At 42.6% G+C, this 23,270-nt stretch overlaps 1 protein-coding gene and 1 long non-coding RNA gene across 7 annotated transcripts in view; one reads left to right on the top strand and one right to left on the bottom strand.

Moving 5' to 3' along the window:
- The window catches only part of AGPAT3 (1-acylglycerol-3-phosphate O-acyltransferase 3), an 86,085-nt gene that overhangs the window by 42,571 nt on the left and 20,244 nt on the right, over positions 1-23,270 (bottom strand). For 3 of the 6 annotated variants that reach the window (XM_068179671.1, XM_068179669.1, XM_068179672.1), the window contains exon 2: positions 5,447-5,567. The exons of 1 other annotated variant lie outside the window; for it this stretch is intronic. The gene's annotated coding sequence lies outside the window, so the exon portion shown is untranslated. Of the gene's footprint in view, positions 1-5,446; positions 5,568-15,278; positions 15,349-23,270 lie in introns of those variants that run through there. 2 more of the 6 variants (XM_068179670.1, XM_068179674.1) reach the window with 2 other exon arrangements.
- Positions 17,806-19,990, top strand: LOC137468202 (uncharacterized). Its single transcript, XR_010995796.1, has 2 exons — positions 17,806-18,393; positions 19,641-19,990. It is a non-coding gene; the product is annotated as an uncharacterized lncRNA (long non-coding RNA).

Here is a 23,270-nt window from a genome sequence, read left to right as displayed (position 1 = left end):
AAAAGGCATTCAAATATTCTGCCACCGTGAGTACTTTTTCAGTCCTACAAGTGCCACAAATACTGACACTAATCTGACCACAGGAGATCTCTCAGTGATCATAACCCCAGTCAGGTGGGGGCAGCTGCCTGAGTGGAAATTTCTACATCTCCATACATTGCTCTGTATTGCCTCCACTTCTGTCAGACACAAGAAAAACCCCACCAAAGCAGAGATTGTTTCCTGCTGGAACAATTATAAAGTCCTGGAAGAAATGCAGAATGTGAAATTACTGGCATAAAAGTGAGCACCCACTTTTCTTGAAGCTGGCAGCATTTCTGAACAGTTTGACTGCCAAGTCAAAAACCGCTCCCCATCACTTGAAAAAATAGAAGCTAATTAGTAAAGAGAGGTGTTCACTGTACCAAAGCTTCATAGTCAAAAGACCCTATGTGCCAAACTGGAATTATGGATGTCACCACTGCTAGATTGGCACTGCTCTTCAAAAGCCCCTCAGTGGGGCTGAGTAGCAGTTTGAGAAGCAGCATTTATGCTCTTTTGATTCATTTTATCTGCCAGAATAACCCTCAGCTCATCTGCAATTATATGCCCAAAAAATCAGATATTCAAGGGTATTACAAACTGCCTGCAGTTCAATGCAATGTGTTAATACAGGACACATTTATAGACAATGAGTCTAGCAAACCAGACTAGCTTCATTTAAAATAAACAAACAGGCAGCCTGGTCCAATTACCCGAACTAATCTAAATGAATCAATATTTCTCCAATCAAGACATAGAACAAGAAACCTCTGCTATTTACTCAGCAATGTATAATTACTTCTTGAATCTGCAGATTTTGTTCACTTTTAAGCCCATTAAACATGAACTACTTTTTTTTAGTTCTATTTAAATTCTTTTTACCTTAACTGCAGTAAACCAGATCTCTAAATAACTGGAATAATTGAATCTTCACTGCCTTAATCAGAAGTATTTTACTGTCGGTAAGTTCATTACTTCCAGGCAACTGGGAGCTTTTTCTATGCCTGGTTTGACTGACTGCTCATAAGCCTCTCCTCCCAGGCACTACTACAGGCTCACTCTAAACTCATGCTTAAGGTCAGCATGTCCTCCAGGTTTGCTTGTATAACTGCTTTTACAGTTATTACTCATCCCACATATCTACCAACAAGATATGTCTTAAGCTAAATTGTTGGGTTTGAAGTTTTTTGTTTAGGGTTGGGTTTTGAGGTGTTTTGTATTTCATAAAGTAGATAATTTCAGCAGACACTAGGGAACAGTTAACCCAGGACACACAGGACATTGTAATAAGAGGCATTATTATATCTTCAGCACAGGAAAAAGAACTGCACAAGGTGATGCTCAGGCATTTTGTTCCCATCTTGCATCATGGATCCAAAGTATCCAGATGACTTTGAACTGAACACGTTGAAAGCTCACAAAGCCATGGCCAAGAGCATCCAGAAGTGACCTGCAAAATGTCCCAGCACAGCCAGGTCCTGCAGTGCCACAAGGGCCCAGCAGCCCCATCACCAGCTCACACTGCAATGAACCTCTTCCTCTCTGTCCTCTTCATACATCCCACGGGGGGGGCTTGTTCAGCTTTTAGAGGGTGTTCCTCATCAGCCCTTTGCAATCACAATTTGGTTATGCAATCTTTAACTCCCCAGTCCCAGGCTGATAGACTCTTGTGCATCACTTATCCTGGTAAACTTTGTGGAAGAGGTTTTACAGCGACTTCTGTGAGCCAGAGAGAAGTTTGATCAGAGGATCCATGTTTACCCCAAAAGAATTTCCTACCAAGGTCGTTGACACAGAAACCAAGAAAGAAAGAAGGAAAAATTAGAGAAACCTCCAACTGTCTATTCCAATAAGCATTTTGCTTGTCTTTTTTGACCAATGAGTAAAGTGTAAACTTACAGTTTTGTAAGAATGTATAAAAAACACGCATGCTAGAAAAAAAATGGTTTGAAGCCTTCTGAAAATGGAGTGTGTTGCTTTGCATTGTCTCAGTCTCAACTATGACAAAACTTGAACAGCACAACCAAGGGAGGCTCTTTCCAGAGGGACACACAGGAGCAGAGATTGGGCAAATGAAGCCTTGAATCAAAAGTGGCCTTGCTGCTAAGGCACAGTAATATTGTCCTGAAGCACATCCTGTGACAGTATTTGTATTTAAAGCTGCGCTTTCTGCTGCTTTGGAAAGTACTGCCAAAGGTCCTGAATGTGTGGCCTTCACAACTTCCACATGTGAAAACAACTGTTCCCACAACAACACTGACATTTTCAAAACAATTATGAAAGAGTAAATGCCATTATGGCTTCTAAGAAAGCACTCTCAGTTTGGATTACTTTCTTCTGTTCAAAATAAACATCCCCAGGAGATCAAGTTTGGTCCTTGAGTTCCACCAGCAGATACCCCCAGCTGGAAGAGGATCCAGTGACCACTCTGGCAAGGCTGACAGGGCTGGGTTCCAGCCATAAGCATATCAAGTATTGCTCAGCAAGGCTGCTCTTAGGAAAGAGGCACAAAGCTTAATGGGGTGCAGTTTTTGAAGAGTAGGAGAAGTGAATGCTACAGAAAAAAAAGCACTGTCCTGCTCCCTTCTTCCAAATCAAAGGTGCAACGACTCAGTGCCTATTTATGAAAACCAGACAGGAAAGAACAGTACTTCTGCAAGTTGTGCAAAACTGACTCTCCTAAAACCCAGACCACACCAGACTAACACCAGGGATCATACCTCTTGGAGCAGCTTCTCAGAACATCACTCTGCCAGCGGAGAGGCCTGTCTTACAGGCTTTGAAACCTAACCACAGCCTCCACACTGGTAAATTAAATATGAAAACAGGGACTGTAACTGGTCTTCCAATATACTTTACATTTCACCTTGTTTGAACTGTAGAAACTCTTGAAACTGTGACTGCCATAACTGCTTTTGTGAGCTGCTTTCAGGTCTAGCCTGATGAATCCAAAGATTATTTTTTTCCTCTTTGTGGTCCCAACCAAGTTTTTATGAAAATTGACTTTTCCAGCAAATTCTACAAATTATAACATTGATAGGTCAGAGAGACAAATCCCCCCCCAGTAAGACACACAATAAGGACAACAGCAGCAGGTGACAAATCACAGAATCACAGGATGGTTTGGGCTGGAAGGAACCTTAAAGATCATCCAGTTCCAACCCCCCGGCCATGGGCAGAGATACCTGCCTCTATCCCAGGTTGCTCAGAGCCCCATCCAACCTGGCCTTGAACACTTCCAGGGATGGGATATTCACAACTTCTCTGGGCAACCTGTGCCAGGGCCTCACCACCCTCACAGGGAAGAATTTCTTCCCAATATCTGACCTAATCCTACTCCCTCTCAGTGTGAAGCCATTCCATCTGTCCTGTCTCTCCAGGCCCTTGTCAACAGTCTCTCTCCATCTTTCTTGCAGCTCTCTTTAGGCACTGGAAGGCCACAATAGGGTCACCTTCTCTTTTCCAGACTGAACAATCCCAATTCTCTCAACCTTTCCTCACAGTGGAGGCGTTCCAGCCCCTTCATCATCTGGGTGGCCTCCACTGGACAATGAAGAAAGCGAAGGCTGAAGGAATTACTCAGGGTGTTTGTTTTTCCTCTTTGTGGTCTCAACTAAATTTTTATGACAATTGACTTTTCCAGCAATTTCTACAAATTATAACATTGATAGGTCAGAGAGACAAATCCCCCCCAGTAAGACACAGAATAAGGACAACAGCAGCAGATGACAGATCACAGTGAAGGTGGAGGTGTTCCAGCCCCCTTATCATCTGGGCAGCCTCCACTGGACAATCAAGAAAGCAAAGGCTGAAGGAATTACTCAGGGGGTAATCCAATCCATGCAGCTTCCAGCACGGCCATTCATTCACTCAGAACAGTTAATTTCCAGATTATTCCTCATTACAGGTTCTGGTGACCCAAGACAAGACACCCAGGCAGCATCACACAAGGGTACAGGTAACAGGCCTGGCACCCTGCAGGCTGGGTATGAGAAATTCAGATTTTCTCTTCTCTGAACAGAAGCACAGCTTGAGAATTCATGAGCTGTCACAATCCAAAATCTTGCTCCCCCCACCCCAGCATATTTTAGCTTCTCAGTAACTCATCAATGGCCTTTTCAAGCCTTACACACAAAGAAGAAAAGCAAAAATTGCAGCCATGTGAGTTGAAAAGTATCCTACAAAACAGCAAATGCATTAAAAAAAAATGTTTTCTTGTGTTTCTGTGGAATTGCTCCCATACCAGTGTCAAGGAGCACAGGCAAAAACATTTTACACACCCAGCTGTGAAAGCAGCTGGTCACCATGGCACTGGGACAAGGCTACTTCAATAAATCAACCTACTGGGTGTCCCTCCACACACCAAAACTGCAGGCAGTCAGCCAGGTTCAGCTGCAATCGTTAATTTTTTAGGGTAAAATTTTTGACCCAAGGATATTTTGGGCTTGCAGAAAGTGTCTATTTGCCCACCTAATGAGCTGGGATCAATGCTTTCCCTTCCTTTACAGCAGGAAAATGTACATCTTAAAGGGATGTAACTTTCCACAGGGTCAGTACATGCCCTGAACACAGATTGTGGCTGTTCCAGAATGTGCTGCTTTGTGAAACACAGCTTTGAGAAATATCTCACAGAAATTAACATTTTTAGGGAGACTACTTATCCTATAATAGATCTTGAAAGGTGATAGAATATCAAAGCAATAATTCAAGCCTTTGCAAAATCACCAAGATTAAATTATTTTCTTCCAAAAAAATCTACTAATAGCCCCTGAAGTGGCAGGTTATCAGAGATCACCATTAAAATGTCAACATCTGACAGTAACCACAGGTTTTAAGATCCTGTCCTGAAAAAAAAACTGTCCTACTGCTGTGTCAGCAGGGTCTCAGCAGCTTTCCACCTTCCCTGTCACTGTCTGTAGGACAGACTACAAAAAAAGGCAGAAAGTAAGAAGCTTGCTGATATACTTAACATTTTCATACCCACTTATTGGATAAAATTGAAAGATGTTCAGATTAAAGGCAGCCTAGGATGACCCCAGTCAGCATTGATGAGATTTCTATGAACCCCACAAAGGAGGTCCTTCAAGCACGGTAAGGACATAGTTCCCCTTCTACATTTAAGGAAGAAGGAGACAGATAAGTATTTCTAGAGTCCCACGGAGGTTTATTTGTGGTTCAATTCCTGCTACGATGACTGCCAGCAGATACAGCATACATGAGACAGCAGAAGCAACAAGCTCAAGTGCTGATTTAATTCCTAAACTGAAATTCTCCGAGTGGGAGACATCTGACACCTCTCCCAGCAGTTCATGCAGCTCTATGAAAAGAACAGGATCTGCACACCCGTTTTTTTCCCCCCCACCAAAATCATATTGCTACAGACAGAACGCAGATACAGAAACGTGGGGGAAGATTTCTTTCTTACCACCACCACTGGGGACCACTTCTGGCACCTGGCAACACTCAGAGCAACAGGAGAATCCCCATCTCCTCCCTCCAGGGAAGTACCACTGCTTATGTCTCAAGAGATTTGCTTTCTCATTTGCCTATAAGCAAAAAAGACATTCTCCAGTGAATGAAAGTAAAAATATTTTGTTTAGAAACAAAATGCAATGCAAACAAGCAGCTGACAACCCAGGTAATGAATAACTCAAACGCTTCTTAGTAAAATTATGAGTCTTTCCTTTCTCTGAAGAAAAAAACCCTACTTGATCCTTCTTCATCTATCTATTACTATACTCAGCTCCACAGGTACCAACTACTATTGCTTTCAGAGGGACTAACTGGCACGTATCTATGAAATGAAAAGCAAGTGCTCTGAATTTACCAATAATAGTGAAATTGCAGCTTTTATTCAGACGGGAGCAAGGGCTTGCATACATAAGAACTAGCCTACTTTTCTTGGCTTTACTAATCAGCATAACAAAAGGTTATTTTATTTCTCTTACCTCCAAACCCTGTCTTGAGAGAAATTACTGAAAATGAAGCAGAAGCAATTATCTGCTCTCAGAACACACACTTAATCCCTATATTTTATTAAGAGTGTTTTTTATGATCCTCAAGCAATTAAGCCTATCATTATTTAATTTTAGATTACTGAACTGGAGATTTACTTCAGATACAAGCTCACTTTCCACATAATTTAGACGCAGTAATTAGAGATTACTTTACCCAAAGCTGGCTTGTTTGAAGCATGTTACCTAATTTCACAAGCCTCACACCATGAAAGTTTCATGCAGAAATCTACAACCCAAACTTCAAAAATGAGAAAAACCCCAACGACACTCAGATTTACCAGACTGTAAACTTGTTTTTCCTTGAAAAAAAAGGAAAAAATACTCTCTAAACATGTGCCCAGCAAGTTAATGTATCACAAAAGCTAACACAAAGCATTTCTATAACCCACCACTCCTTTAGCAAGTTGTTAGAACAAAGAGTGCTCCTCTCACATGGATCACTTCATTTATAACTTATTTTAACCAGGATGCAAAGTCTGCAAATATAAATGTTTGATTAGGACACCCAGCAGGTACCTGCCAGAGGATGTAACCAGTGATGAAACACTCAGACACTTAAAGAATTCTGTGACAATGTTACCAGAGGAACAGAAATAGGGATCAGGCAGGTGGGTTCATACAGTACCTACTGACCCTGGACATGATGCCATTGGAAAACTGCTCAATTCCAACCTACTTCAGACAAAACTGTGCTGTAGAAACCTAACGGTACCAGGAAACACCAGTTATCCTGGACACTCCTACCCACCCAGCTCAGCTTTAGTTCTGCAGAGTTAATGTCAGTCCATCCAGGCTGGGACATTGTCCAAGGCCAGTTTTATGTCAAAACACATTTCCTGGCTTTTGGAAGGGCATCACCTCACACCACTGCCACTAAAGAGAAGGAAAACATGACCAGGCAAACATTTGAAAAACACACACTGCTTTTTGCAACTTTTTGCCTTCTAAACCATCCAACAAAACCAACACATGCATCTGCTCAATGCTCAATTAAAAGTCAACTATATTTAAATCTCTAAAAATGCAGAAGATGCAGATTTATTTCAAGATTTTAGTGCCAGTACTTTCACAAACCAGTTTGACTTGCCACATGTAAGAAAGGCTACAGAACTCAACAGCATGTGAGATTTCAGCAAAGACTGACAAAGAGGAATCAGAACATGAAGCTACAAGATCATAACAAGACAGGTTGGTTATTGGGAATGTGTTTAAAATAAATACAGGTCTCAGCTATCTGGATATTCATGAAACATACTTTTCCATGTGGCATCAAATTAAAAGTGTAAACTTGGAGACAGAGGAATTGTGACAGCAGTAGATTCTGCCCAAAAGAGATGGTGCCTGACATCACAGAAAGAAAAACCTGCAGTCTTCTTGGAAGTAACTGATGAAAAGACAAACCCCAACTACCAGTCTTCTGGTTCTTTTTTAACTGATTAATGGCTTGCATACAAAAAATAGTAATTATGGCAGCTGGTGACAAAGCTGGGAAGCAATGTGAACATGAAGGTGCATTGAGGTGTTAACACCACAGGCACCATGGCCATGAAGAATGGAGCCACAGGATTGGGATGCAATTGCTCCTCGTAAGACAGTAAAGACAACCACTAGGAAGGGAAATAAACCACTTCAGGCAAAAAAGGCTGCTGAAACCAGAACAGACAGGTATCAGCTGGTCCAAGAGTAAGTTCAGGCTTGAATCCTTGAGAACAGCAATTGTTTGGGAGAAGTTTTTGGGGACAATAAACCTGCATGCTTAAGGAAGCCCTATTATGACACATTACCAGCTTTCTTTAACTCCAACTGTTTTTGTAGCTGTTCCATCTAAATATTCATCAAAGGGTCTATGAAAGTATCACCAAAAGCAGGTGGTTCAGTTGTCAGTGCTGGTGGGGGAAGGTGATACTTTGAGTTACAGAGCTGGGGGGAAGCTAGCTTATAGGCTAAAGTATAAAAAATTACCATAACATTCCTGCATACCTACACGACAAATACTGTTAAATTTAAAATAACAACATTAGCCATTTTGTTTTCATTAAAATCCACACATGCAACTATGGCAATAAAAAGTGTTCATTAAAAAAGCTCAGCAAGTCACGAGCAGTATCTCATCCTGCTTCCCATTATCCCACAACAAAAGGCATCCCTAAAACCAATGCAACACAAGTTGAGCTGCTCCTTGGAACAAGCACATTCTCTGGTCTTGAAGCAATTCTTAAAAACTCCTTCCATGGGCTATGAAAAGGATCTTTGCCTTTTTCATTGCCTGTGTAGAGCAACTCTCATGCAGACATTTTAGTTACTGACAAAACTGAGGTCAAAGTTCCTGGAATGAAAGAGTGCAAGTGCTAAGAGAATAATTTCTGGTTCAAGACTGAAGCACAGCAGCGTTATGCAAGAGAACAGGATCTGAAAGCAAGCTTTGATCTGGCACTAGTTATTGTACTGGTGCCTGCTAAGAGGTACCTGAGCCCCAAAGAATGAGAGAAGCTCTTCCCATTTGAGATACTCATTTTTCTCACTTAGAAAAAGAATTATTGAGAAATATATATAAATATATATATATAAAACACCATGTACTGGGCACTGCAAGCTGTATCAATTTGCTTTTCTAATGTCTTCTAAAATGGAACAAACACATTTAGGCAGTACATTGAGGATGAGAGCCACATTTGGGCATACACGACCAAGTATTTTTCCATTTCAAAACAGTCCTGCAATTAAATATAAATGTGCATGCATTTAAACAGTTTCTTTCTTGCACTGTACCTTGTACTGAATTCAATATAACCTTCAAATCCATGTTTCCATTAGCTACTTTGTGATACAACAGCTTTGAAAATATTCTCAGTACTCCAACAATCAAGGCATACAAGACTTAAAAGTGGCCATTCAAAACTCTATCTTCAGCATCATCTCACAAGGAGAACATTTCATTCCTTTTTATTTCCTCCACCCCTTCTTTCCTTATTCCTAAATGATTTATTAAAATTACTGAAAGTATTTTCTGGTCAGCTTTCTTCCTCACTACAGGAAGCATCAACATCCTTAAATCCCTGGTTCCCCTGGTTCCACAGCTTGGTTCCCTCTCTAAAGGTCATCTTCTTTATAATAACCTGATATTGATGGACTAATGTCAGGGGGAAAAGGGGGAGAAATGATAATGTATTTTTAATCACAAGCTGAATTTCTCCCTAGATAGCAAAGCTGATTTCATGGCACGTCCCTCTTTCAATGTCTTATGGAATCATCCATCACTGACAGAATGACTTCAAGAAATTCCCTCTTGTTACCATCCCACAACTATGACCATCACCTCTCAGAAAGAGAGCCTCTAAAAACAAAACACTGCCCTAAGGATAACTGGAAATTATTGACTTGAAGGCGCTTTCAGAAAAATAAGTCTTCACTCACAGCAGGAAAACCAGAGAGGATGTTAGCAAGTTATGACGGGTGTACAACAAACAATCAGAAATGGTTTTCCCCCTCATAATCCATAACTGACCTGTGAACCTTCTTGCCACAGCTGGCAGAGGTGGTGTAAGTAGAGAGAAAAGAGAACTGGAATCCTGAATGACACAGAAATGACAGAGCAAATACTGGCCACTGCTTTGACTGTAAATCCTTTAGCAGGGAAATCCATTATAAGCCAGACTACTGACCTAGATGGACCAATGACAGACAAATTTTTTCCTTTCCAAGATGGAAATTAGACTTCTTCAACAAACAAAGCTATTCATTTTCCATTGCAACTTGCAACAAAACCCTTCAGTTCTGAGCTTCTCTCAAAGACAAGCAAAAATGAGGTGGGTGAATGTATCCTGTGGCCTCATAATTCCACAAAGCTCTGTGTTCACTCATCAGGAGAACTTGAGCACCAGCAGCCCACCAGTTTCATCTAACTCTGTCCCTAACCATGTGGAGCCAGGGTTCTGATGGATAAAGCTCCTGGAGCAGGTTCAGCTGTGGCAGCCTAAAACATTACTGTCCCCTCTTGTTCATCCCAGCCTTCTGCCAGGGATCACTGCTCCATGGCACCCACCTCAGCTGCTCCAACCCACAGCACAGTGTCACTTTAGCCCCCTGATGAAGGTGGGTTCTTATCATCATTCATTTTTTATAGGCAAAGTGCTCTGTAATTTCCCAGCTGTGAACTGCTGGGGCTGAAGCAGCTGCACATGGTCCTTCCTGCAGTGGTTGGCAACACCTGGAGGAGGTGATGTCTGAGGTCATCGCAGCAGGTTTGATACAACTCTGGTCCAACTTGAAGAGGCTGAATTATACTTGGTGAAAAGAGTGTAATCCTCATGTTGCTAGAGCCCAGAATCAGGGTAAGTCCTTGGTAGGTTAACTCAGTATAGAACTACAGTGCTGGAAAACTTTCATCTCACTCCGAGTTTCAAATGGGAGAGAATTTCAAATACAGGACAGGAAACCACAGCCATGTGAAAATGAAGCTGGGAAACACACAGCTGCCCTAAGCAACCAGGGCAGAACATCTTTGAACCAAGTGAAGTGTGCCCTGTCCTGGGAAATCTAATCCCAGTTTCAGTCCAGACAGGTTTAGTCCCAAGAGTAAATTCTTACAGCCTTGCAATTTCTTACAGCCTGGTTACCTCCGAGGTTTTTCCATGACTTATCCCTGATTAAAGGCCTACATGAAAAACAGCATAAGAGAGTAAGAGGGGAATTTGAGCAGGCTTAGCCAAGGTTTCTGCATTTCCTTGTGTCTGGGAATGCTTGGGGGTTTAGATGGGTTTATTAATGAAATTTAAATAGAGAATAAATCTTGAACATTGATGCAAGCTCATCCATAAGTGCTGCCTAAATTGTCTTCTGGGAAGAAGTAGGCTCTAAGAATGGACCTAAATTATTTTTTTAAATGACCATTAATTGTACCCTTTTTTTCCTTATTGCGATATATAATGTAAGTCTGTCAAGTTCAGAGTAATTCCAAGAATTGCTTTTTTCTTTTAAACACTGGAATACTCCTTTGCTTAGAATAAGCCCATTACAGAAAATGTTTATGGCAATAGCAGAACACAGAGCTATGTAAAGCACAGCCCTCCACAGAAACAAGGAGAGGTGCTGTAATCAGACCTGAGTGGAGTGAGTGTGGGATACAAACACAGGAGTGATCTGCAGAGTAAGGGATAAGTGGAATTTATTAATTTCTCTCCTCTCTCACTTTTTCTGAAATAACAAACAAACAAACAAAAAAAATCAGCTGCAAACATCCTTCCTCTGGCTTCTATCCTTCCTCATCATTTCCTCTGGCTGACCAGCAGATCCCTTTCACTACAGTGGTCCTCTGCCACCTTCATTTTGTGCCCTGCCTCAAACCCTGGGGCTGAGGGTCCCTGAACTGCCCCCAGGTGCTACATCAGCTTTTTTCCTAATGCTGTGGTGTTTTCTTTGGTATGCAATAGGATTTACAGGTAGCTTTTAGAGCTGGAGGTCTTTAAGTGGACTTCAGTCAGGAAAAAAAAAATCCTGAACACAATTCTTCATAATTACCCAGTAACAAGAAGCAATTCATCATTAACTTTCATGCTCTGATCTTCCACAAGCAGACTTTCCAGTTACTCCAAATTAATCATTTCCTTAGGAACTCCCAGGCAAAGCTATCAGGAAGGAGCTGTCTCATGGGATTTGAGAACTGCAGCGAGTCTTTGCCAGAAATATCTTTCCTTTACCAGCTTTGAATCTGTGAGGATCCAAAATGAAAATCGGTAGGTGACGTGTCAGTGACATCAGGATTAAAACTCTGAGCCACCTGTACGTCCCAGCACGCCAGACTTGCATCACCCTTGAGCTCACCCACACCCTCTCCCAGCCTACCTTAAGGTCCCTTTAGCAAGAGACTGTCACCAGGGTCACAAGTCAGGCAGGCTTGGCTAAAAATATCCCCCAGCATTGTCCCTGGTCTGCCTCACTGTCATCCACCTCAGCCTGGACATCATCCAAGAGACACTCGCATCCCAGCACTGGGCACAAACCTGTGTGAAGCTCAGGGATCCTCGTCCTCAGGAGTTACTTTACTCCCCTGGTTCAACTATCAATATTTGTTTATTCACTATGCATAATTCAAGTTGGAGTGAAATTAAAAGGCCCTAGAATGGCAATCTGGTTAAGAACTTTAATGAAGTGCACTTTGGATATAAAATCTATTATAAAGCACTTAAACTAATGAAGGTTGCTCCCTGTCCTTAGCATTCTGCACTAAGAAGGTAAAAGTCTTTTAAAGAAACCTTTAAAATTCTGAACTGCTGCAGGTAAGATCTGAAGAGGCAACAGTGAAACAAGCTGCATTTGCTATCATATCCCATTTCTGGACAAAACAAGGGAAAAAACCAGTTTAATACACCTTTATCCTGAGGAAAAAAAAATTATTCTTTGTTATGGGTGAAGGAATTTCATAGTGAATGAGATTATAATTTTGAATGCATCACCTCTTCAGGCTCTCAGAAAAATTATACAATGCACACTATAGATATTCATACTCATACCAGGGAACAGTGTCTAACAATAAAATAATGATGATAAAAAATTCAAAACACAAACTTCAATAGAGCTAACAGTGGAGGTGGAGAAGGCCTAGCTCATCTTCTGCAGGAGGACCTGTACACTGGAGTTTTGAACTGCCTTTTTCCCCCTTGTTTACACAAGGGAAGTTTTTTAATACCATCTTAATAGCATTTTTAATTAACCAGAAATGTGCATAAACAATAGATTTCCAGAAGCCTGATGAGGCTTGCAATCTAAAATAACAATGTAATTAATTCCTACGAGGAAGCATTATCTTTACACTGCCCTTCCTTGGTCAAACAGAACGAGAGAGTAAATTTGGTTAAAAGCAGGGAGAGGGAGGGAAAGAAACCAAGCCAAACAGAAGAGCACGCGGCTGAGGAGACAAAAATACTTGTGATCAAAGGGTGACACAGCATGGGTGTTTTATTAATCTTGCAGAGCCCAGGGAGCAGCCCTGCCAAGGGTCTGTCCACGCTCCTCCCCGTGGCCGCGCCACTCCACCTGTGACAGGCAGAGGAATCCTCACCAGACCACTCTGCCTGGCCAGCCAGGGCTGGCACAGACCCCAGCTCACCCCAGCCCAGCCTGACTGAAGCAGGTGCTGGCTATTTTGATGTCTACACTGCAGTTTGCACCTGCCCTGTTCTCAAGTTCAAAGGCAGAAGCAGCCCCTCAGGGAAGGCAGAGGGATGTGCTCCTGGCTCAGCCACGGAGCAAGGGTGGCTGTGGATGAGCAGGTCGTGGCCCTGGAAGGGTCTGCAGGAACGGGCTGCTGCAAGCATCACAAACCAGCATCTGTCTGATGCTGCACAACCTGGGAGGTGCCCAAAAGGCCTGAGCCCTCATCCCCCCTGCACCACACCACCCACCCCTGGCAGCAGCAGAAGCCATGCGGGTGAGCCCGGGCTGATCCCAGGGTTTGCGGATACTGAAATGTCTGCAGAGTTTGTAAATAAAGAAGCCTGGCACTGAATTCATACATTTCGAAGGGCACTGAAGTAATAATTTAATCTTAAACTGATTTACAAGTGTTAACTGATTCACCAGTTCATTCTCTCCCTATTTGGAACAGAATCAAGTGGCCAGGAATGTGCAAGGAATTGTGTCCACAGCAGCTCATCTGCAAACTGAGAATTACTCAAAAGTCCACTTCAAGTAATTCATCCTCCTGCTAGGAAAATCTCAGCTTCTAGGATTAGAGACCTTTTGGAAGATTATTCATTCCCTCATCTCGCAGTTAAAAGGATGCCAGAATTACTGTATCCCAGACTGTAACTGAAGCCATTCGGTGAAAGCAGCTTTCCTATCAAGGGACCATGTTTTCACTGACATCCATTACATATCTCAGGGTTTGATTGAAGTATTTAGTATCCTTTTTTTCCCCATAAACACAAGAGCTGAGCAGTCCTCTAATCTTTGAGATCATAAATGCCCAGCTTCTACAGCTGCAGTAATTAAACCAACTTCTCATTCCATTACCCACATCAAGTCTCTTCCTCAGCATCTGCTCTATTCCCACACTGCACTCTTCAATCAAACCAAGATAAGCTATTTTCTAAGATCAGCTGACTTGTCTGTCCCCCAAGACATCACCGGAGCCAAAAGGATTCTGAGCAGATATGATGCATCTTGCTAAATATCCAAAGGTCTCTTTTAAAGGAAAAAAAAAAAATAGACATCAATGCAAGTGGTTATTTTCAGCATCTGAGTTGTTCTATATTTATTCCTTTTTGTCTTTCTAAAAGAAGCACAATCTCTGATGAAGCATTACCATAAAATACACCCTACTGGGAAGTCTGCTTTATGACTCCTGGCTACTGAGCACTGCAACAAGTACATCACACCATCCATTCAACCACACAAGTTTAAAATGTCAAACCATGACAGGCTGCACACGGAACAATGCTTCCTCAGTTCCAAAGAAGTGCTTAAAACAACCCAAACACCAACCCAACCCATCCAAAACACAGAAAGAAAACTCCTCAGTATCATTTGTCATTCTGATCAGATACTCTCTTCAGACTCAAGCTTAAAAACTGCCTCTTTTAAGTATTTCTAACTGTCTAACCACCACCCCCCCCCCAAAAAAAACCCCTTCAAGACACCTTGTGAGTTACCTGTTAAAAACAACACAAACCACAACCCCAAACTCCAGGACACACCATACTTCAACAAACTCTTAAGTTAGCAGGAACAGCAGCAGCTCAGCTCATACAAATAAACTATAAAAGACTACTTAATTTCTTCCTTATCCTCTTCCCTTATAGCTTTTACCTTCTTGCTCTGAAGACTCCTGGCCCTCTACCTCCAATATATTTACCCCAATAACCTTGTACCTCTGATCTTATGCAAATTAGCTGAAGAATTATTTTCAAGGACAAGATACAGTTAATCAAAGGTGTGGTGTGGCTTATTTGTGTGGGAAGTGATATGTCAAATGAACAGAAAAAGCAGAACTGTGTCAAGGAAGCTTCTGCTAGTTGCAGTTAACTTTCACAAAAAGAAGAAAATAGTTTAAGACAAGGTCTTACATTAACAAAATGGGAATAAAACTTGCATTTTGAAGCTAACAGTATTTTAATTTGCTGCTCTAAAAAGATAACAGCTATCTAGCCACAGCTATTTTTGATTTCTGCATTATGCTAGATCTCTCAACACACCCATTGGAACAGCAGGAGTTGGGATGAGGTGGGTAAAGACAATACATACCTGTGTGTGTTAACCTGAAACCTCTCTCTCCTCTGACCTTGAAGAACTCTGTTTTCCTTCCAGGTACCCCCTAAGACAGACATGTCCCATCACTCAGCTGTGCCCTTTAAGTATTTTACCAACTGGCATTACGTACACGTTGACAGCTCTCTGATCCCAGGGTAAACAACAGATGGTTGAGGGACTCCAGAGTATGAAACCATGCTCAGCACACACACTGACAGCAGATAAATAGGTTTGGTCAGTGGCAGGTTATTACCGCCTTCATGCAGTGCAAATCACCCACATCGGAGATTTTCCACAAGGTAAAAGTATGGCTCTTCAAAAAAGAATACACTTTGGAAGTTAAAAGCATACATGCCCTAATTACCTCAGTCTCAGACTGACCTTTGTATATTTGTCTACAAAGACCTTGCACTACGTAACTGCTGCACTATGGAAGCCAGAATGACTCCAGGTTAATTTTAAAACAAGTTGTTCTGAAAGGTTTTAACTGAGCAAACCCGCCTAACTCTATCTTGTTGTGAAATATTTTCCCTACTGATTAAAATGTTTCCCATGCAGCTGTGATTTCATTTTAGTCTTCTGCAGAAAAATGAAGATAAGAAAATATCTAGTTTGAAATCAAGGACCCTCTTCTCATAGCAACATAAAATTCACCAAAAAAGGCAATTCTCTCGCTGTTGCTCCTTCTCTACTAACAAAAAAAAAAGTTTCTTTATCACTGTAAAGTACCCCAAAACAAGAAAGAAGAAGCATGCAAAACCTTAGTGAGAGATGAGATGATTTTATCCTGATTTTTAAAAACAAACAACAAAACACATGCACTAAGCAAAATGAAGTTAGTTTTGCTTAAGGAAAGTTCATCTGTGGCAGAAGGAGCACATCTGATTTATTCTTATTTCCTAGATTAAAAGCTATTTAGTTCACATGAAAATTCTGAGGCAGTTTGTCTATCTTTTGTGAATTAGATAATCCCTTTTTCAAAATGGATTAAATTCCAGAATAAGCACATCAAGAGAAGTTTGCTCAGAAACCTGCACTGTGAATGAAATGGGGTTTGCCTCTTGGCAATCTTCACTTTCCTCTATTACTTAACACCCAACCTTAGCTGTTCTGTGGATTTTTTTAGGATTTGGGTGTCAAACTGACCACATACAACCTGTACACCGAAAGGCAAACACACAACCAGGTATGAGCCATTTGTAATTACAGTAGCTCACACGTCCTGCTCAGCTCCCTGATGTGCTCCTCTGAGCAGACATCCCCCAGATCTCAGCTGGTTCCTCAACACAGGAACAAACACAAAGCTCCCAAGGACACAAAAAAACAAGGGGGTCACTCCCTGGACCAGCCATGAGCATACGAGGGACAAAAATAACTTCTTTCAGAGAAATTAAGACTGCAACATGACCTCTGGCACCTGCTCCTGGTATAAGAAGGTGGAAAAAGCAACAAGGGAAGTCCAGCAAGAACACATCCAAGTCCCAGACACAGCCAGCATCAAAGGCAGTAGCTATACAGAGGGCTAAGTAGCTCCCTTTGCACTTTTATAAGTAATGCACTTTTGTATTTGATGTTAATAATCATTTTTGCAGCTCTCAATCCTTTGTGATCTGCTTTGCCTTCTGCTGAGGCCCCTCCAGTCTCTTGTGCCACTGTTCTTTCCTCAATATTTGCCCTGCCTTCTGTTATCTTCCTCATCATTGCTGAACACCACCACTATTTTCAGCTTTATTTTGTATCATTCTGCTTCAAAATGTCCTCTCCCAAGACAAAGATCAATCCCCTTTACGAGCACAGAAGCATGGTCTGCTGGTTTATACTGCCTTCCAAATAAGCCTGGCCGAAATCCCCCACAGGCAAACTCGGGATTTGGGACACCTGGGTGGTTTGTTATATTCACTGGTTATCCCAGTCCTAAAAACTCTAGGCACCACTGCCTTCCCTCAGCAACTCCTTCCCTCGAGACGGCAACAGCTAACAGAGGTTCTGCTACATTTGCCTTCCCTTCCCCAGCCCAGCAAAGCAGAGACACCACTCCAAGTGCCGTGTCTCAATGCCCTGAAGCCCACTGCCCTTGAGGTCTCCTCAAGGAAGGTGACAGGAGTCAGAGGCACAAACCTGGGAATGAGGAAGATCCAAAGGGTTGGAGGACCAGCAAAAATGCTGTATAGGATAAACAAAAGGGACAAAAGGTTGGTTGACTTGAGTGCGCACACACACGTGCACGCACAGGCATGAAAACATGGGGAGGGCAGGTTAAGTAGATTCAGGATCATCTCTTTCTTTTTATTCATCAGTGCTCACACACCAATAAGTCATGGCACAAAGTTTTGTTCCCCTGTTCCACTATGTCCGTTCCAAGACACTGATAACAACTGTTTTCCTCTGTGACAAGTGTCTTAGATGAGACCCATGCTGGGTACTTTAACTTTTTGGAGCAAATGTGCAGGGCTGAAATTACCTACTCGGTGTCACAGCACTCACACAGGGCCCTGCAGATATTTGCACCCAGCCTTTTTGTGCAAGCAGAACCAGGCAGAAGGTGACACCTCCATCAGGCAAGACGTGAGGTCCTGGCCTGGAAATACCTTTCCATGGCCTGCAGTCAGCAGGACTAGCAAAGAGCTGCCCCCACTGTTTATTTGACAGCGGTCCTGGTCAAGGTACCAGGCTGGAATCAATACCGCTCATGCTGCCTGGCGATCCACAGAAGGCAAAGGCCCAGGTTACCTTGCTGATAACTCCCACTACATGGAGGTAAAAGGCCTGGAAGACATCATTGGAAACCTTGACCACAACTACACCTACCCCACATCAGCTTACAACTTCGAGGGACTGAGGTTCACGAGACTTTACAGGTGACAGTCACTCTCTTGAGCAAGGCCTGAGCTGCTAAAATTCTATTCAAAGACACCACAGGGTGGAAAAAGGCTTTGACTATGCCTCTTCTCACAGCAAAACTCTGTGCCTGCTCCTTATCATTTCACATATTGAGAGGAATGGCATCCAACTGGATCAAGCTTCTTCACTGGGCCAGAGAAAAAGCAGCTGCAAAACTTGAGAGAAAGCTCCTTTTCTGTCTTCCCCAAACAACAGGATGTGCAGAAAGGTGAGACCCTGGTCTTTTGGGTGTGCTTCTGGAGAGCTGATGGTGAAAAACATCCAGCCCCTGACACCACCCTCATCTCAGAAGCTGAGTGAGTATTCAGGCAGCAGGTTCCATAGGTCACTCAAGTGAGCAGGAAGAGAAATAAAGTTTGTTCCCAGAGGGGCTTACACAGACACCACTGTCAGGGGAATGACACTCCAGCTTCATCCCTGTGAAATGGGGAAGAGGATAATTTGACACTTCCCAGAGCAACAGTCCAAGGAGCAGAGATCCAGGGGACAGGTTTCCTCCAGAGAGCTTGGCTGCACATGCACAGGAAGGACAGTCAGTCGAGGGAGCAGGATACCTCAAATGTAAAGAACATGAAGATAAAGCAAGTAAAACTGAAATCTGCTCTCCTGGCCTGCTCATACTGCACATGGGATCAAAGCAGATACAGCCACCCAGCTCCCATGGCAAAGAGGTCCTCTCCTGTGTGGAGAAAAATCCACAGAGAACAGCTCCAAAATCCCAGCCAAAGCCCAGCATTGGCACTCAGGGGAGGAGAGGAGCTCTGCTAAAAAGCATTATGAGAATTATGTGCCATACTGCAGTACAGTTCTGTTGCTTGGGGGTTTGTCTTTATCAACTTTTGCTTCAGATGGACAAGTAAATTTTTATTTTTTTTTCCAATCTCCCTTACAATATGTACCTTTCTCACTGTGGTTATAATCCCCACAGCTACTAGAAAAACAGGGATTAGCATGTCTATTTGAACTACTGATAAAGACAGAAAACCACACCACATAGTCCTTTGATTTCCAGTTTGAGCGATATCCTGAGCCTGAACATTTCACATGGGTGTATTTTCCCCCCTTCCTCCTCCAAACACGACATTCAAACACCCAGAGGTTATGAAACACAGTATTAACCAGCCTCTCAGGAGATGAATCCCATGGGCTCAGGGCAAATTGCTGTAGAAGCCTGTTTCTTCTTCAGTGGACTCTGTGCTGATTCACAGGGCACATGAAGAGCTCAAGGCACGGGCAGGACTCCGCTTTGGCATGCACCCTGCCAGGCAATGCAGCCACTACTTGGAGTTCTGCTCTTAAGCTTGACCAGTGCTGCTACAAGAAAGGCCAGAAGGTCAAATTTGGTCAAAAACAAGTTAGGGGGTAACCTAATAGGGTCTAAGTAGGGTGGATGACAAGGGACCAGTCCTTACAATCATTTTTTTGACTTTTTTTTTTTTTTTTTTTTTTTTACAGATTTGTCTTCTTGTGTCCCAGCACAACCAGAGCACTGCAGCAAGTAACACCACCAAGTGCTTCATTGAAGCACTGCTTTCCAAACATCTCCCTTCTACAGCTTGCTGTGAGGCATCACCAACTCCCACTGCTTCAGACATGCTCTGAAGATGTCTCCTACCCTGACCCTCCCTGTTGTCACTGTTCTGGATGAGTACCCAGAACCTACAGAAAGGAGATATCAAAGGAGAGAGGGAAGGTTTCCTTACATCCAGGCTCATCCTGACACGAGCGACATAAGGAGCAATATTTAAACTCAAGTGTGTGAGGGAAATCCCAAATCTTTATGAATATATTAGAGACTGAAATAATTTTTCAGTAATCTGTAGTTCTGTTTCTTTGCTTTCTCTGCTCCTGCTCTATATATAATAGATGCTGGCCTATTCTCCAGCCACCGAGCCACTGAAATTGGAGAGAAAGCAGATCTCTCATGCATTCACATTATCAGCACCTAGATGTAAATCCTCAGTGTTGGCTCCCCAGCTGCAAGACAAAAGGAGTGTATCTCTTTATCAGGCAGTTCACTTCTCTTACAGGGGTTGGACAACAGAGAACAGCCAAACTGGGGGGACAGGGATGAAAAGAATAAAAAAGGTCAGGGTAGGGAACAGACTAAGCAGATCTGGCAGCTGCCTGCAAAAGGGGACAGAAACAGTTCTACTTCCAAATGGGATAACAGGACCCTCGTAAACATGCAGGATAAATCCCTACCAGAGCTGTACACTCATACTTAGTGCCATCCATTCCTGTTCATGTCTGGACAATACTCTGAAGCCTGGGGAAAGGACTAATTTGAGCACAGCTCTTCACTGGGCTGATGAATCAGCTCTCCAGTGTGCATTCTCCTTAGGGAGAAAAGGGAGAATTGGCAGAGGACAGCACTGCAGAAGACAGCAACACAAGAAAACAGCTGCTGAATTTGATGCAGAAGCAGCCCATCATGTGGGGAACATTTTGGTACAGTGTTCTTGGCCAAAATCCTCATCCCCAGCCGAGCACATCCTCTAGCATGAAAGGAACGAGCACATTCCCTTAGGAAATTCACAGGCGTTCCAACTCCAAAATGCTGGCACAGCAAAACCCAAGGCTCTTGGTACTGCACATGCAAGTAATAACAAGACAGGAAATATTCTGTAACACATGGCACATACCAAGGGAAACACATATCCATGATACTATCCTTGAAAGGACTGCAGTTGTGTGCACCCGAAAGTGACGAGCTTGTCACATGCCCACATCTGTATTTCATGAAACCTGTACAAGACTGAGGATAGATTTTACAGCACCTTGAGGTCCACTGATTAAGTCTGTACTGTTAACTTCACTCACTAACCTTTCATAAGATTAAATGCCAAATGAACTTCAAGTCTTTTCTATAAAATTATTTTATAAAACCCTTAAAAATCCTCAGAATAAAACAGGAGTACAAAGAACCAGGTAGGGCCTCTATACTCTGTATGTCCTCACTTCCACAGGCAAAAAACATCTTCAGGAGAGGCTCCTACAGGTAAGGGATGCAGAATCAGCAGTTCAATTTCCTCCTCTCCATGCACAGGCAAAAACCATCCCTAGAAGTGTTCAAGGCCAGGCTGGATGGGGCCCGGACCAACCCGATCTAGTGGAAGGTGTCCCTGTCCATGGTAGGGGTGGAGGAATGAGATGATCTTCAAGGTCCCCTTCCAACCCCTCCCATTCCATGATGCTCTTGATGATTCTATAAATCATGTAACAAAAAATTACAACTGCAAATGTACATGTGCTCCAAGGGCTCTTCACACCATTCAATCTGTTCCACCCAGCATTTTTTATACTTTGAGGAACAGAAGTGGGTTTATATTCCTGTGCCAGACTGACTACTCCTCTCCTTTTTCTTGGAAGTAAAAAAAAAAAAAAACCTTCTCTCAATTCTGTTAGCACAGAGATAAGGACCTAACTTCAGAGAACTGCAAGTAACTCGACCTTTTAATTTTTCCTAATGCTTCACATGTGTCTCATCAGTAGCAGACTAACATTTTCTTTATTTGTTCTTTTCCTGCACAGAAGAAAAGAGCTTTCAGTCTGTGTGAAAGACGATGCCTTGGGCACTCCCCATGGGCCTCTTATTGTTCACTGTAACTTATTTCTCCTGCTGGAAACTGGAGACTCATTCACCAGATTTCCCTGGTGACAGGTATAACAAGAGACAAGCAGATAACTTCTATGGCATCTCTGGACACCTGCTCTGAAAGGGTTTTCTGTTCCTGCACACTTTTATTTGAACACATATTTGACCTTTCCAAGGCAAGCGCCAGTTTTCCACAGAAAAGCCTTGTTCTGACTGTCAAACTGAAGGGTGGTAGAAAACCACTTGTTCTCCTCAAATATCTTCCAGCACTACCTTCATGAATTGAGAAACCAGCATCCTGAAGGACTTATTTCCAGTCCTGCAAAACACAGGGCTTAAAGCAAACAGGGCCTTGCTGTTGTAATACAAATACAACTATGACACTGCCTATCAGGATTGTAAAAATACAGAGTCCAGTGTGAAGGAGTCATTTTTTTCACGAGTTTTTTTTCCATGTGACCAAAAGGTCTACTTTACACCACAAAAGCCTTGACAAGAACCTGGAAAAGCAAAGCAGATTTTTTTTTTTTTAATTCTAAATGCTGAGCCACTGAAAACTAAGGGAGGGTTCTACATACACAGCAAATTTCTGAGCCTGGTGAGACTCGGGACTTGGGATGATTGCTTCCTCCACAGTCAGCCTGAAGAGTAGAACCATACTAACAGTCTTCTAGTTCTCACTCAGTGGCTTTCAAACCAGTCAGTAACTCTACCCAAAAGGCATAAAAATTGGGTCCTGAAGAAATGGTGAAGAGGAAAACATGCACATGAGGTCTGGGGACAGTTCTTGAGCGAGGAAGGAAGAGCAGATAAAGAAAACTCCATCAGAAAGGCAGAAGCAGCAATATGAGTGAACAAAGATGCTGAATGAAACTAAAAAAAAAAGAGGTCACAAGCCACATACTTCAGCAAAGACCTGGAACAAATTCCCAAGGGCCAAGATAGTCTTTGTAACCAAATTTTTTTTAAATCAAGTTTGAAAGCTTTCCTTGGAGGGAAATTACAATTTGCACGCAGATTTATGAGACATGGGTTTATACTTGGGGTAATTCCTACACCCTCTAATTTTGGCTTGTGACTTGAGAAGCCAAGGGGTGGCTCTGCAAAGGGATCAGGGAATGAAAAAGGGGAAGGAAAAGAAAGTAAGAGAGAGTACAGAAAAAGATACAGAGGGAAACAAAGAAACCATACTGATAATGAGGAAGAATGAGTAAAAGCAACCTAAAAAAATAAAGTAGAAGTATGCATGCAGTAAGTGGATTTCCTTTAGTAGAAGATGTGTGGGAGAAAATAAATGGAATAAGAGAAAACAATTCTGTGCAGGAAACAGTTCTGAGGCTGGAGCAGGGCAAGCAGGGGCCATGAGGGAAAAGATGACAACTTTATTTGCTTTTTCTCATAGATCACTTAGTATTTCAAGGATGACTTTTCCAAGCACAGAATTTCCTGTACCAGAGACAGGGAGCCTGGGTCCAGCTGGCCATGCA

The sequence above is a fragment of the Anomalospiza imberbis genome, chromosome 2 (assembly GCF_031753505.1).
Source record: "Anomalospiza imberbis isolate Cuckoo-Finch-1a 21T00152 chromosome 2, ASM3175350v1, whole genome shotgun sequence".
NCBI lineage: Eukaryota > Metazoa > Chordata > Aves > Passeriformes > Viduidae > Anomalospiza > Anomalospiza imberbis.
This window is presented reverse-complemented; position numbering and strand designations above follow the sequence as displayed.